Source organism: Canis lupus, chromosome 14 (assembly GCF_003254725.2).
Source record: "Canis lupus dingo isolate Sandy chromosome 14, ASM325472v2, whole genome shotgun sequence".
Lineage (NCBI taxonomy): Eukaryota > Metazoa > Chordata > Mammalia > Carnivora > Canidae > Canis > Canis lupus.
In genome coordinates, this window is record NC_064256.1 from 55,079,317 (window position 1) to 55,092,015 (window position 12,699).

The following is a 12,699-nucleotide window of genomic DNA, read 5'->3' on the forward strand; positions in this document are numbered from 1 at the left end:
CTTCCCAAGTCCCACTCACCAGAGGTAGCATGTTTTAGTGTCTCCGAGTTTTATTTTTCCTAAGCGTCACCATAATAATGCATTGCATGCTTATTTTATTTCCTTTTGATTTTTCATTTTATCACAGCTATTGAAATATAATTTTCATCTAATAAAATACGCTGATTTTAAATGGACAGCTTGATGAATTTTTGACAAATACGTACATCCCTCCATCCACTCTCTTATTCAAAATATAGGACATTCTATCTCCTGAAAAGTTTTCTCATCCAATCAGACCTTTCCCTCCCAGCCAATCGCTGGTATGACTTCTATCACCACAGAGACCACATTTAGTGCAAAGTGATTAGAACAGGTAATGCATCTGTCCTCGGAGAAAGAAGTTTTGTTATCATGAACCATCAGGCAAAAATGGATCAAACGTTCCCATCTGATGAAATATAGCTTCCTCGGGTTGGAGAAAATTTGCTGAAAGCCTATCTCAAGTGTTTTTTCAATGTGATTGTTTTCTTAGTAATTTAGTGAAGTGAAATTCAGTAACGTAAAGTTCACTGTCTGAAGCGACAACTTGGTGATGTTTAGTACCTTCGCGGTGTTGTGCAACCACCACTTCATCTAGTTCCAAACATTTCCATCCCTTCAAAGTAAAACCCCATACCCATTATGCAATTTCTCCCTGTTACCCCCCTTACCACCCCCCAGAAATCCACATTCTGTCTCAATAGATTTATCCATTCTGGATATTTCATATACATAGAATCATACACTATCTGACCTTTGGAATCAAAGGTTCTTTCACTGAGCATGACTTTCCTAAGTTTCATCCACTCCGTAGCATGCAACAGTATTTCTTCCTTTTTTATGGCTGAATAATATTTCAGTGTTTCCACCTTTTGCCCATTTACAAATAATAGTGCTGTGAACAAGTATGTGCAAAGTACTTATTTGAGTACCTGTTTTCTGTGTTGAGGGCTTCTTCTCGGGCTCTTAATTAACTGGTTCATTTTGCAGGACAGTGCAGAAAGACCTGCTGCTACTCTAAGAGAGAAATACTAGTCAAAAGGGTTTATTTGGATTTTTTTTCAGTAAAGTCCCACTTATTTTCTACTTTGATGATGAGGATCTTTTTGTTTCAATTATGAAAAATAAAAAGCACCCAACCTCCCTTACCACTGGCCTTAGGAGAGGCAGACAAAGAGACAGAGGTTCATCCACTATATCCTATCAGAGAAGCAAGCATGAATCATTTCCACCACATAGAGCATGATTCAAAGATCGGATAAAATCTCCCTTAATTTTGTTTCCATCTATTATTGGAGCTTAGATAAATTTTTTTTTTGGTGACTCAGGTTGCCCAGGTTTTGCAGGTCTATATTTTAGGGAAACTACTGATATTGGAAATTTTTTTTCTTTCTGGGAGTAACTGAACCCTCTGGAATGTGTGCAGGTATGGGTCATTTTTTTCTTACATCCTCTTTCGAAATCTATGTATTCTTTTTAGCTTAATTCTTGTGTCTCTTCTCTAATTTGAGATGTTTTCTTCTGTTATGTCTGATAATATTCTTCCTGACATATCTTTTTGTGTCTTTTAGAACTCCTATCCTATACCAGGTCTGCTGGATTTACCCTTTCTGTCTCGTTTTTTTTTTCCTCTGATTTTTTACCTAAATATCTATCTAAAGAGTTCACCCCACGTCTCTTCAACACTTGGTGGCCCTGTTTCTCCTGTACATTTCCCTAAAGCCCTGGGCAGTTTCACTACCAGCTGTCCCATGGACACTCTCTGGCACTGCCTTGTGCCGGCTGGGACCCTGGAGTCATGGTCCCAGTAGGCGCTCTTTCCACATTGGATCCTAAGAGAGCCTTCCCTCCCTCTTCCATAAGAATTCATACCACTCCAGCCAAACATCAATGTCTTTCTTCACTGATAGAGCAGAGCAGACTCACAAACAAATTAGGTTTAAATTATAGCAGCTTCTCTTGAATGCCATGAATGAAGGAATTCAAAGACATAGGACTTCATAAGAAAGGAGTTCCTGTGGATACAACTCCAACCCCTAAACAAGGTTACCTGCTCTCATGTTGGTATCTTGGGCGGGCGGGGGGGGGGGTGGGGTGGGGAATGCACCAGAAAACATGCTTCAAAAAAAGCAAACAGTTCTGTGTTATGATGATAGGAAAATGGGAGATTTTATTTACTTTTTCCTATTTTCCTATTTTCTAGTATTCATTAATTTTAAAATACATAAAAAATTAAAAGTAAATTTTAAAATATGATTTTAAAGAATATTAATGTTCATGGCTTGACAGCCAAATAGTCAAGTCTTTTGATGTCCTCCTTGTTTTTTTTTTTTAATTTTTTTTTAAATTTATTTATGATAGTCACAGAGAGAGAGAGAGAGGCAGAGACACAGGCAGAGGGAGAAGCAGGCTCCATGCACCGGGAGCCTGATGTGGGATTCGATCCCGGGTCTCCAGGATCCCGCCCTGGGCCAAAGGCAGGCGCCAAACCGCTGCGCCACCCAGGGATCCCACCTCCTTGTTTTTTAATGGATCAACTTCTCTGTCCTTCTGTGTCATATTCCCTATTTTAAAGGGGGGTCATCATTGCAAAGCACCCCCAAACATATAGGATATTGGTGTTTTATAGCATTGCTCAGCTCTCGTGGCTTTCTAGCTCTTGGTCCAGGATCCTTTTGAGGCCCAACAGCACCTTTTTACCTTGGGCCCCATGATATGCCCTGTAATTTCTATCATTTTCTCATATTCACAGAAAACTAGCTTAAGTGGTTTCATTTGTTTGGAATAAAAAAATTTCTCTGAGAAAGATATAGAAAAAAAAGTCTCTAGTGGCTACAAATCATCAAATTGCTAATATGAAGGCTTTAAAAGACATAGCAGAGACTTGCCATGTCCTAAAGAGGCAGTAAAGGAGCGGTTTGCCATTGCCAAAAGCAACTGCCCTTGATTTGAGTTATAGGAAGAGAAATCAACGTGCAGCAGTTTCAGTCATGAAGACTGCTAACTCTGGAAGTCTGTTACCGAGAACTTCACACCTCTTTTCCCCATAAACGGCACTTTCCTTTAAAGGACAATACATGCCATCAAGGTCAGAGTGGTAAGTGGTACTCTTCAAGTACGACAGTTAGTCAAAACAGTTCAGGCTTCAAATGCTTGTATTTTTCAAATAGACATGATTACTCTTACCTTACCAGGGAGGAAACTGAAGCTCAGAGAGTTATGTTTTGCTTGAGATCCCAAACCTAATAATTGGGCAATAAGTTATCAATAAAACCCTAATAAGGAAGCAATAAAACCTTGGGCTTTTGATTCTAAGTCTTGTGGTTTTCCCATCCTTCCAGAACCACCATTTTAAGATAAGAGGACACAGCATTGATCTCAGTGAAGACCAGCCTAATGAATACAAACAGCAACAGAATGCCTTGAAAAGCTCTACGCAAAATCGCCTTTTCCAAAACATTTCTCCCACTACCTAACATATTTCCTCATCCTTGTACCCAGGTCAGAAGAAACAATGAGATGAAAGGAACAACAACTTCTGCCCTCATCAGTTAGCCGTGGATATTAAAACGACATTAGAAGTTTTTTTCAGAATCCAGATTTGCTGTTGGGAGGAACTAGCACATGTACATGTTGGAAAAGTTCCCCCAGGGGATTCTGCGGTACTGCTCTCACTCAAGAACTGCCTCATAAGGGTTTGTTGATAGAGAACTAAGAGCAAATTGCAATTTTCCCTCAAAATACATTTATTTTCAATTATGTATCAGGCCCTTGTAACATACTGATGAAAAAGTGTATCTATTTTTCATGGAGCTTACCCCTTATTTTACTAGAGCATGACAATTCTGTTCTATCCATGGGAGAAGAAAGAATTACAAGGTAATAGGGAGACTACAGATAGAACGACAAAAATAAACTGCCGCCCATGCCTTATACATCAGAAAAATTAATCTTAAAAGAAGCCAAATAAATACTATGACTTGAGAAATAAAGATACTAACTTTAAAAAGTAATAATGTCCCAGCTAAATCCAATTTATATAAGCACCAACACAACAGATTTGCTATAACAAGTTCCAGATAATCTTTAAAAGATTTATTTCTTTATGGGGGGGGCGGTTAGGGAGAGAGAGAGAGTAAGGGAGAACCTCAAGTGGACTCTGCACTGAGCATAGAGCCTGATACAAGGCTTAATCTCATGACCTGAGACCAACACCTGAACCAAAACCAGTGGACGCTTAACCAACTGAGCTGCTCAGGTGCCCCCAAATTCCAGATATTGTTAAAACATAAGCCCTGGAGAGAATAAATCATTGAATCTTGGAATAAAGGAGTGGAGGAAAGAACACTGCCATAAAATTCGGTAAAGAAATAGATTGCTCTGGGGGGATACACATATTGTGACAGAGAAGGATTAATGTAACTCTTAAAAATATTTCTCAAAAAAACTATTTCTCTATCTAGCAGACAATTGGTAATTGTCATCATGAAATAATAGGTATTTGCATGGAAAACTGATTAGACGACTAATCAGTACAACTAAGAGTTGTACACCATGATTAACTTTGATTTGAGGGAGCTAACTCCAATGTGAGATCTCTTTTAATGTGACTTCCCTTAATTCCATGTCTTCACCCCAACTTCCACTATTTAATTTGGCACACAAGCTCTTCTCATGAGCTGGCCTCTTCCGTCTCTCTCTAGCGTCATTCCTCAAAATTCCCCACATCTCTTCCCCCACCTACTCCCCCCAGCATGCCCAGTAATCTGGTCCCACAGAATTACTTACAGTTTCCCAAGTAAGCTATGATCTTCCCCTGTTAGTGGTTTTGCATATTTTCTTCCCTCTAACTTAGAAAGGTCTTAGCTTTATCCTGAAAAAGAAAACAGAATTTATGTTTGCTGGGCTGCCATAACAAAGTAGTAGAGATGGGGTAGACTGACACCACCGATTTATGGCCTCACAGTTCTTCTGTAGGTTGGAATTCCAAGATCAAGGTCCTGACAGGTGGATGGCCTACGGAGGGCTGTCTTCTCCCCGTGTTTTCACATCATCTTCCCTCTGTATGCAGCTGTGTCCAAATTTCCTCTTTTTACAAGGATATCGGTCATATTGGATGAGGCCAATATCCACATCTTAATCCGAATGACCACATCTTAACTTAATTAGGTTTTTAAAGACCATCTCCAAATACAGTCACATTCTGAAGTACCGATTGGACTTAAACTAAACGAGTGTTGGTGGAGACACAATTCAGCTCATAATGCAAATTATTAGTGTTTATAACACACAGCTTGATAGGAAGTTCTTCTATACGTCCTTCATCGTGAATCTTTCCCACCCAGGCTGGGTTAAATCTCCTCCCTCAAAACTCCCAAAGCAGGATATACATTCCTCTTGTCACATTAAAGCGCTTGTTTTGGGGGCACATGGGTGATTCAGCGTCTGCCTTGGGTTCAGGTAATGATCTCAGGGCCCTGGGATTGAGCCCCAGTGGAGCCCTCGGGCTCCCTGCTCAGGGAGGAGGCATCTGTTTCTCCTTCTCCTTCTGCTCCGCCTCCAACTCGTTCTCTCTCAAATAAATAAAATCTTTTTTTAAAAAAATAAATAAATAAAAGGTCTGTTTTCCACACTCTAATGTGTCTTTATTTCCTTTAAGCCAGCCTCTATCCCTGTTCCTGGTACATGCTGAATGTGCAAGACTCTTCGTATCTCTCTGCTTTATCGAAGTGTAAGTCCTTTGGCCTGGCTGCATCATGACACCACTTCCTAAGATAAGAGATACAGGACTAACAGATTTTGGCAATAATTTTTTTCACGTGTTGAGATTAAGAGCAATCCACGTAGAAATATCTAGCAGGGAGTTAGAAGTGTGAGCGTGGGCTCAATAGAGAAAACTGTGCTAAAAGCATGATTGGGTGAATGGATGTGGTCATTTAGGGAGAACCTATAAATAAAAAAGGTAGCATGGAAAAAACCTCTAAGGAATGACAATGTTTTTAAAGACAAGGAAAAAGAAAAATAAAGTGGAAAGGTCAGCAAAATACAGGGAACTCAGAGAAGACGGCTTTGGTTTCTTTTTCGGTTGTTGTTGCTAGGTTCTTATTCAAGTCCTTATTCAGTGCTTATATTGGTTTCAAATGTACAATATCGTGATTCCACACATCTATCCGACACCTGGTGTCCATCACGAGTGCTCACCTAATCCCCATCACCTGTTTAACCCATTACCCTTCTGGTAACCAGCAGTTTGTTCCCTACAATTGACTCTGCTGCTTGATTTTTCACTTTCTCTTATTTTTTCCCTTTGCTTATTTGTTTGGTTTTTTAAATTCCACATATGAATGAAACCATATGGTATTTGTCTTTCTCTGACTTACCTCGTTTAGCAGTATACTCTCTTGCCCCATCCATGTGGCTGCAAACGGCAAGATTTCATTCTTTTTTATGGCTGTTTCCATTGACTCCGGTTTACATACCAGAGACTTGAGTTTTGGGGATGAGCTGTTTTTCCTTTACGTTGCCACCAGGGGTCTCCAATAGCTGCTGCAATGGGTCAGGCAGGGCCCTCCACAGGTGTCCTCTAGCTGCCTACAGGAGTTTGTCCAGCAGTGACATCCATTACACAAGAAGACCAGGTGCTTCATGACAGTAGTGGTTTCTTGGATGCCTGTCACCCTGGACTGAGCTGAAGGTCAGACTGATCTTACAAATATCTTCTCACAATCTGTGCTTTACTGACCTCCATGTACTCCTGGCAACAGCTTCACGTGCCATGTGACTGCCCTGTATTCTCTATTTCAAGAATTGGGACTGGGTATCAGCCTAGCACACACTAGAGCCCAATATATAGATTATATAAGGTTCACTAAGCCCCTCAGGCAGACTAGAAAGAACTGAATATTCTTTAAAAAAAAAAAAAACCATCATGAAAAAAAAAATCCATCATGTTATTCTGACTCTACAAACTATCTTTCTCCTAAAAATAAAAAGATGAGACGGGCTCCCTGTGAGGAGTCTGATTCTCCCTCTGCCTGTGTCTCTGCCTGTCTCTCTCTCTCTCTCTCTCTCTCTCTTTCTGTGTGTCTCTCAGGAATAAATAAAATCTTTAAAAAAAATAAATAAAAATTTTAAAAGTTGAGAGAAAAAAATAAGTCTGTCCCCTAGAACAAGAAAAGATGAAACTAGATAAAGCTGAAAAAATGTTTATTTCTTAAACTTTTGCCTTTTTAAAATTATTTCCACAGATATTCTTTCTGTAATGACAACTCGATCATCTCCAACAAGTTATGTTGCAATCAAGTTATGTGTTTGTATAACTTTACATTGGATTTTAAAATTTTTACTAACATAAAAATGCTCATAATACAGAAAAGTAGAGATAACACAATATCACCCTTAGACCCCCTACATAATTAACATTTTGCCATATTTATTTCTTCAATATATGTTTTTCCTGAGCTATTATAAAATGAATAATAAACATCATTTGCTTCAACCCAGCTACTTTAGCTTGCATTTCCAGAAAATAAGAGCATCTTCCACCTGTTGACAGTACTGTCAACACATCCAACAAATTTAGAAAATGTCTTAATATCCTCTATTTTCCTGTCTATATTTAAATATTGTAACTTGTCTCCAAAACGTATTTTATAGCCATTTTTATATGTTCAAAACAAGAAAATTTTGGTTGTTATGTCTCCCTTAATCTGAAGCAATTCCCATCCCCTCTTCTTTTTCCCTCTACGATATAGACGTTGTCAAAGAGACAACTCCAACGGAATTAAATTAGAAAATAACAAAAACAGAAGGAAATGTGGGGAATTCCTAAATATATAGAAATTAAACAATACTCTGCTAAGTAATCAAGAATATACCTGGCTGGGCAGCTGGAACGGGCCGCGTGAATCCTGCAGATGACTGTTACTGATGAGTCTCAAGGCTAGCGCTGGTGTTTGGCAGGGCCCTAAAAAGTGCTAGGGTGTTCAACCGTCAAATGCGTCTTAGATCTGTCTTTGTAAACAAACAAACACACATTGGATGGCATCTCAGATAAACTCCCAACCCCATTATAATCAAACTTTATAAATCCGTTGCTCTATTACTCATTAAGGTCCAATCCAACTGCCCAGCCAGGTTGACCCCTCAAGGTCTTGTAACACAAAATGTGCCCTCTTACTCTCGGTGCCTTGGCTCTGTTATTTTCCTCATTTTGAATGCCTGCTCTCATCTCTCTCTGCCTATCCAGATTTCACATGACATCAGGTATATGCAACGTTCTGTAAGCTATAAAACAATACGTCACTGTGAACCACATTAACTGGAATTCACACCTTCAAGAATCAGTTTAAGTCTCCCTCCTTCCAGGAAGGCTTAACTGCATTCCTGTAGCCTTCACTTATTTCTTTTTTCTTTTTCTTTTCTGTATTTCTGCCTGCTTGCCTCCCTTCCTTCCCTCTAAAGGTGCGTCTACTGTGCTCTATACCTTCATTCCTCCACTCCCAATACCTGGTAATCACAATTCTGAATTTTGTATTAATCATTTCCTGGTTTGTTTCACAGTATTTGTCATCCACGTATGTAACCTAAAAGAATAAACTGTTATATTTTGTCTTTTTCTAGACTTCACATAAAGCAATCACACTGTATTTATTTTGTACTTTGTTCCTTCTTCGTATTTTCATGAGTCTGTTAGTTAATTTGAGTAGACATTATGTACATGGTTCCAAAATCAAAACATTACAATATAATAAAATGTCCCAAAAAGTTTTACTTCTTCCCTTGTTGTAACCACCCTGTGTCCTCTCTACCTTCTTCCCATGGGCAATCACTCATTAGTCTTTTGGATCTTCCCAATATTAACACACACAACTGTATTAGGTATTTTTATTCCTTTTTCCCCGTTTCATTCATATTCATTCTAATATCACATACAGATCTTTCCACATCTGTACATGGAGCACTTTCTCATTCTTTTTGGAAACTGCATAACATTCCATGCATTCCAGAACTTTCCATCTACCAAAGTTTCTATAATCAGTCCTCCATTAACGGACAATTGGATATTCTCTAATCTTTCACAAATACAATGTGGCAGCAGATAATAACATATGTCATTTTTCTGTGTGCATGTACTCCTGCAAGATAAATTCCTGTGAGTGGGATTTCTGGGTTAAAGGGGAAATATGATTGTAATTTTGATGGGCACTACCAAATTGCCCTTCAGAAAAGGTGCACTTTTTATATTCATACCAATGATATAGAAGTTCCTGTTTCCCAGTCTCATTAAACTTAGATTTTTCCTAATCTAATTGGTGAAAAATGCATATCATTGTAGTTTCATCTGCAACTGTCTTATTATGAGTGAAGTTGGGTGTGTTTTTCTTGTTTAAGGTAATTTGCCTTGTCTGTGAGCTAGTTTTTCATGTCCTTTGCATGTTTTTTTCTCTTAGATTATTGACATTTAGAAAATCAATGTCTAGCATATTAATTCTTTTATAACTACATGAGTAACATTTTTTCTCTTATTTGTCACTTGTCTTTTTGACTTTGAGTATGGTAGTTGGGCCATGAAGTGTTTTGTGGTTTTTCTTTTAAATATAATTAGTTTTGTCTGTTTTAAAATAGCTCCAGATTTTTAATCAAAGTTACAAAAGTACTTTCCTTTTTTAAAATTTTTTTTCAAAAGTACTTTCCTAATCTAATTTAATAAAAAAAAAAATTTGTCTACATTTTCTTCCAGAACTCAAATGATTTCATTTAAATCTTTGAGCTTTATCAGTGCATAGTATGACCGGACCAAACTGTATCTTTTTTAATTTTTTTTTATTTTTATTTTTTATTTTTTTGTATCTTTTGTTAAATGCAACTACCTAATTATTTCAACTCAACATTATATATAAGATCCATCAGTGCTGATGCACCTAGCTCTCGTCCATTCCTCTTAAATGTCGCATTCCATTGTGTGAATATAAACAACTTCTTTATCTTCTTCAATGTAAATGAGCATTTTGGTTATTTCCAGTGTTTTGCAATTATGAAGAGAGCTATTCTAAACATGTTTATTCACGTCTTATTTTTAAAGTCTAGCACTTACTATTGGTTACAACTCACATTAATTCAATAAATAAATTGTCACTTAACTATTTCCTACTGCTTACTCTTTTCACAATAGGACCTGAGAGAAAGAAAATCATTTTACATCTTTGGGCTATCTACAATATTGACTAAGAGAGAAATGAGCTCTCGGTATGAGATAAATTAAATTGAGTTGAATTAAATTGGAGTTAGTAGTCTGCCGTGGGCAGTGAAATGTAACATGAAATACACAGTTTATTTCCTATTCATTCACCAAACCCGGGAAGGACAGGATAAAATTAACTGTATATATATTTTGGATATGTATAAGTCTTTATTTTTTAAGGCTACAAAGAAATTAAATCTTAAGAAGTGTACAAGTCACTCCATTTGCCTTTGATACTCTTGGAATCTCTCATATGCATATGAATGCTGATGCAACTTCTGTGACTATCAAAAACAGATAAAATATGATGGAAATTTTCTTGCACAATTTACTTTTCACATATCCAAAAAGAACATGTTGGCCTTTTTTGGAGTATCTCTCACATCATTATTTTGACTAATCCATTTGTTTAAATGATAGGTGCCTAGAGTTACTACATCCTCTTATGGTAGAAGCAAATGCCTTTCAGACGAATTCCAGGCTAGGTTTTTATCCAGGGATTAAAAGCCTGAGTTTTAAGTGAACAAAATCTACATCTCTTTCACAACTATAATTGATTTTCCTTTTCACCCAGCTATTATAGTAAGCACTACACTAAAATAGTCACTAAAAGGCTGGTGCCATCCCTTTTTAGGACTGATTCAACTTATGAAAAATAAATTAGTAGCTTTTGTCCACACTGAGACTTACCAGAGACTCATATTTATATTACGGTTAAGAGGCAATCTTAAAAGTACAACATTTCCATTAGGAGTAACATATTGAGCTCTCAGGAAATGGTATACCCAAGAAAAAGCAGTTTAAAAAATGAGATCTTGTTTAAATTGTTAAAGTCAGAAAATGTATTAAATGACAATATAATGGATAGGAGGCTGTTTTACTAGAAAGTAAAATTACAGTTTCACTATTAAGTAGTAATTAAAGCAAGGTGCTCTAATTAACGGGGCACTAAAATGTCTATGAGCTTTGAGCTTGTAGGAACTGTACATAGCACTCCATCTCACATACAAATCAACTTCTCTTTTTCTGTACAATCACATTGTACTAACTACTTGCTGGAAAACCCTAATTACATTGTTTAGAAAACAAATCGCTAAAAGAATGCAAGATGGTGATATTTGCTTAAACTTTGCACGGTGCTTATATTAGCCCTTTCCAGCTGCTATAACAAAAATACTATAGACTTGGTAGCTTAAATAATTTATTTCTCATAGTTCTGGATACTCGTGAGGGTCTGGCTTCTGATTCATAGTTGACAGTTTTTACCTGTGTCCTCACATGGTGTAAGGACACTAATCCCAAGCATGAGGGCTCCGTCCTCAGGATCTAATCACTTCCCAAAGGTTCCACCCTCTAATACTATCACATTGGGGGGTAGGTTTCAACATACGAATTTTGGGGGGCACACAAACATCCAGTCGATGGCAGTGCTCCTGGTTCTTCATTCACACAATGTTTCCACAGCTGTTTCGGTTACTGAGCAAAACCAAAAAAGCCCTAATTGCTTATTCCTCAAAGGCATCGTTCTACCCAAGGAGCCTGCTGCATAGACAACGATTCCACAAATACCTCTCAGCACTCCCTGCATTTGCCCACAAGGAAATATTTGTTTTAGAAATGATGTTAAATTCTCCATTCCAAAGCACACAGGGATTCCTAGCCAATTACCTCAATAAACTGCAATGCTATAATGTCGCATACTTTTATTTTACAATCCTATCTTTTACATCACATTTTCCTTGTTTGCCTAGGAAAATAGTGAGCATATACTTAGCATTATTGTTAACATTTCACAGTGACTTGTGGGAGAAACAGACGATATCTTTTCTTCCTGCGGTTTACGTCATTTCTAAATTCATCCAGCAATTCAAAAGGGATCATTCGGTGCTCTAGGTTTAGGTTAAAAATAAATCTTACTACGGTTAAAAATAAATCTTACTACATTTTGGTGCAATATCATGGAGTTTTCTCAACCAAAATAAGAACGACAAAAGTTCTGTTCCTAAAGTATAAAGATGAGTATTTTATGCCAATATTTGCCTTAAGAGTATAAGGAACAGAAATAAATAATGATACTTTATGACTCCTCATTTTAACCGAAAGAGAAAACTTGATTGATCACAGATCACTCCCAGGGTTTTTCAAACTTGAATTTATAAAGAAGAATCTTCTTTTATTTGCTTATGAAAGATGTGACCTGGAACTGTCTATAGCCACGTCCTCCATGACATGGAGCAACTTGTGTGACAGAATGAATCTGAAGTGCTGACAGAAAGAGAGAGAGGGGGGAGAGGGAAAGAGAGAAGGAAGAGAAAGAGGAAAGAAGAGGAGAAAGAGAAGAGAGAATTCTGAGTCAATAAACCCAATACGTTCGAACTAATGACAAGACATTGAAAAGTTATTTCTAAAAGTCTTGTATTGCAAAGGAAAGACCT

The 12,699-nt window shown here is 37.5% G+C and overlaps 1 protein-coding gene across 19 annotated transcripts in view; it reads right to left on the reverse strand.

Moving 5' to 3' along the window:
* The window catches only part of TFEC (transcription factor EC), a 221,330-nt gene that overhangs the window by 197,041 nt on the left and 11,590 nt on the right, over positions 1–12,699 (reverse strand). For 4 of the 19 annotated variants that reach the window (XM_025464730.3, XM_049093837.1, XM_049093839.1 and 1 more), the window contains 3 exons: positions 7,899–8,030; positions 4,810–4,894; positions 954–1,038 (listed from right to left, as the gene is read on the reverse strand). The gene's annotated coding sequence lies outside the window, so the exon portion shown is untranslated. Of the gene's footprint in view, positions 1–953; positions 1,039–3,207; positions 3,264–4,809; positions 4,895–6,401; positions 6,691–7,898; positions 8,035–8,200; positions 8,365–12,699 lie in introns of those variants that run through there. The other 15 variants (XM_025464727.3, XM_025464724.3, XM_049093838.1 and 12 more) reach the window with 9 other exon arrangements.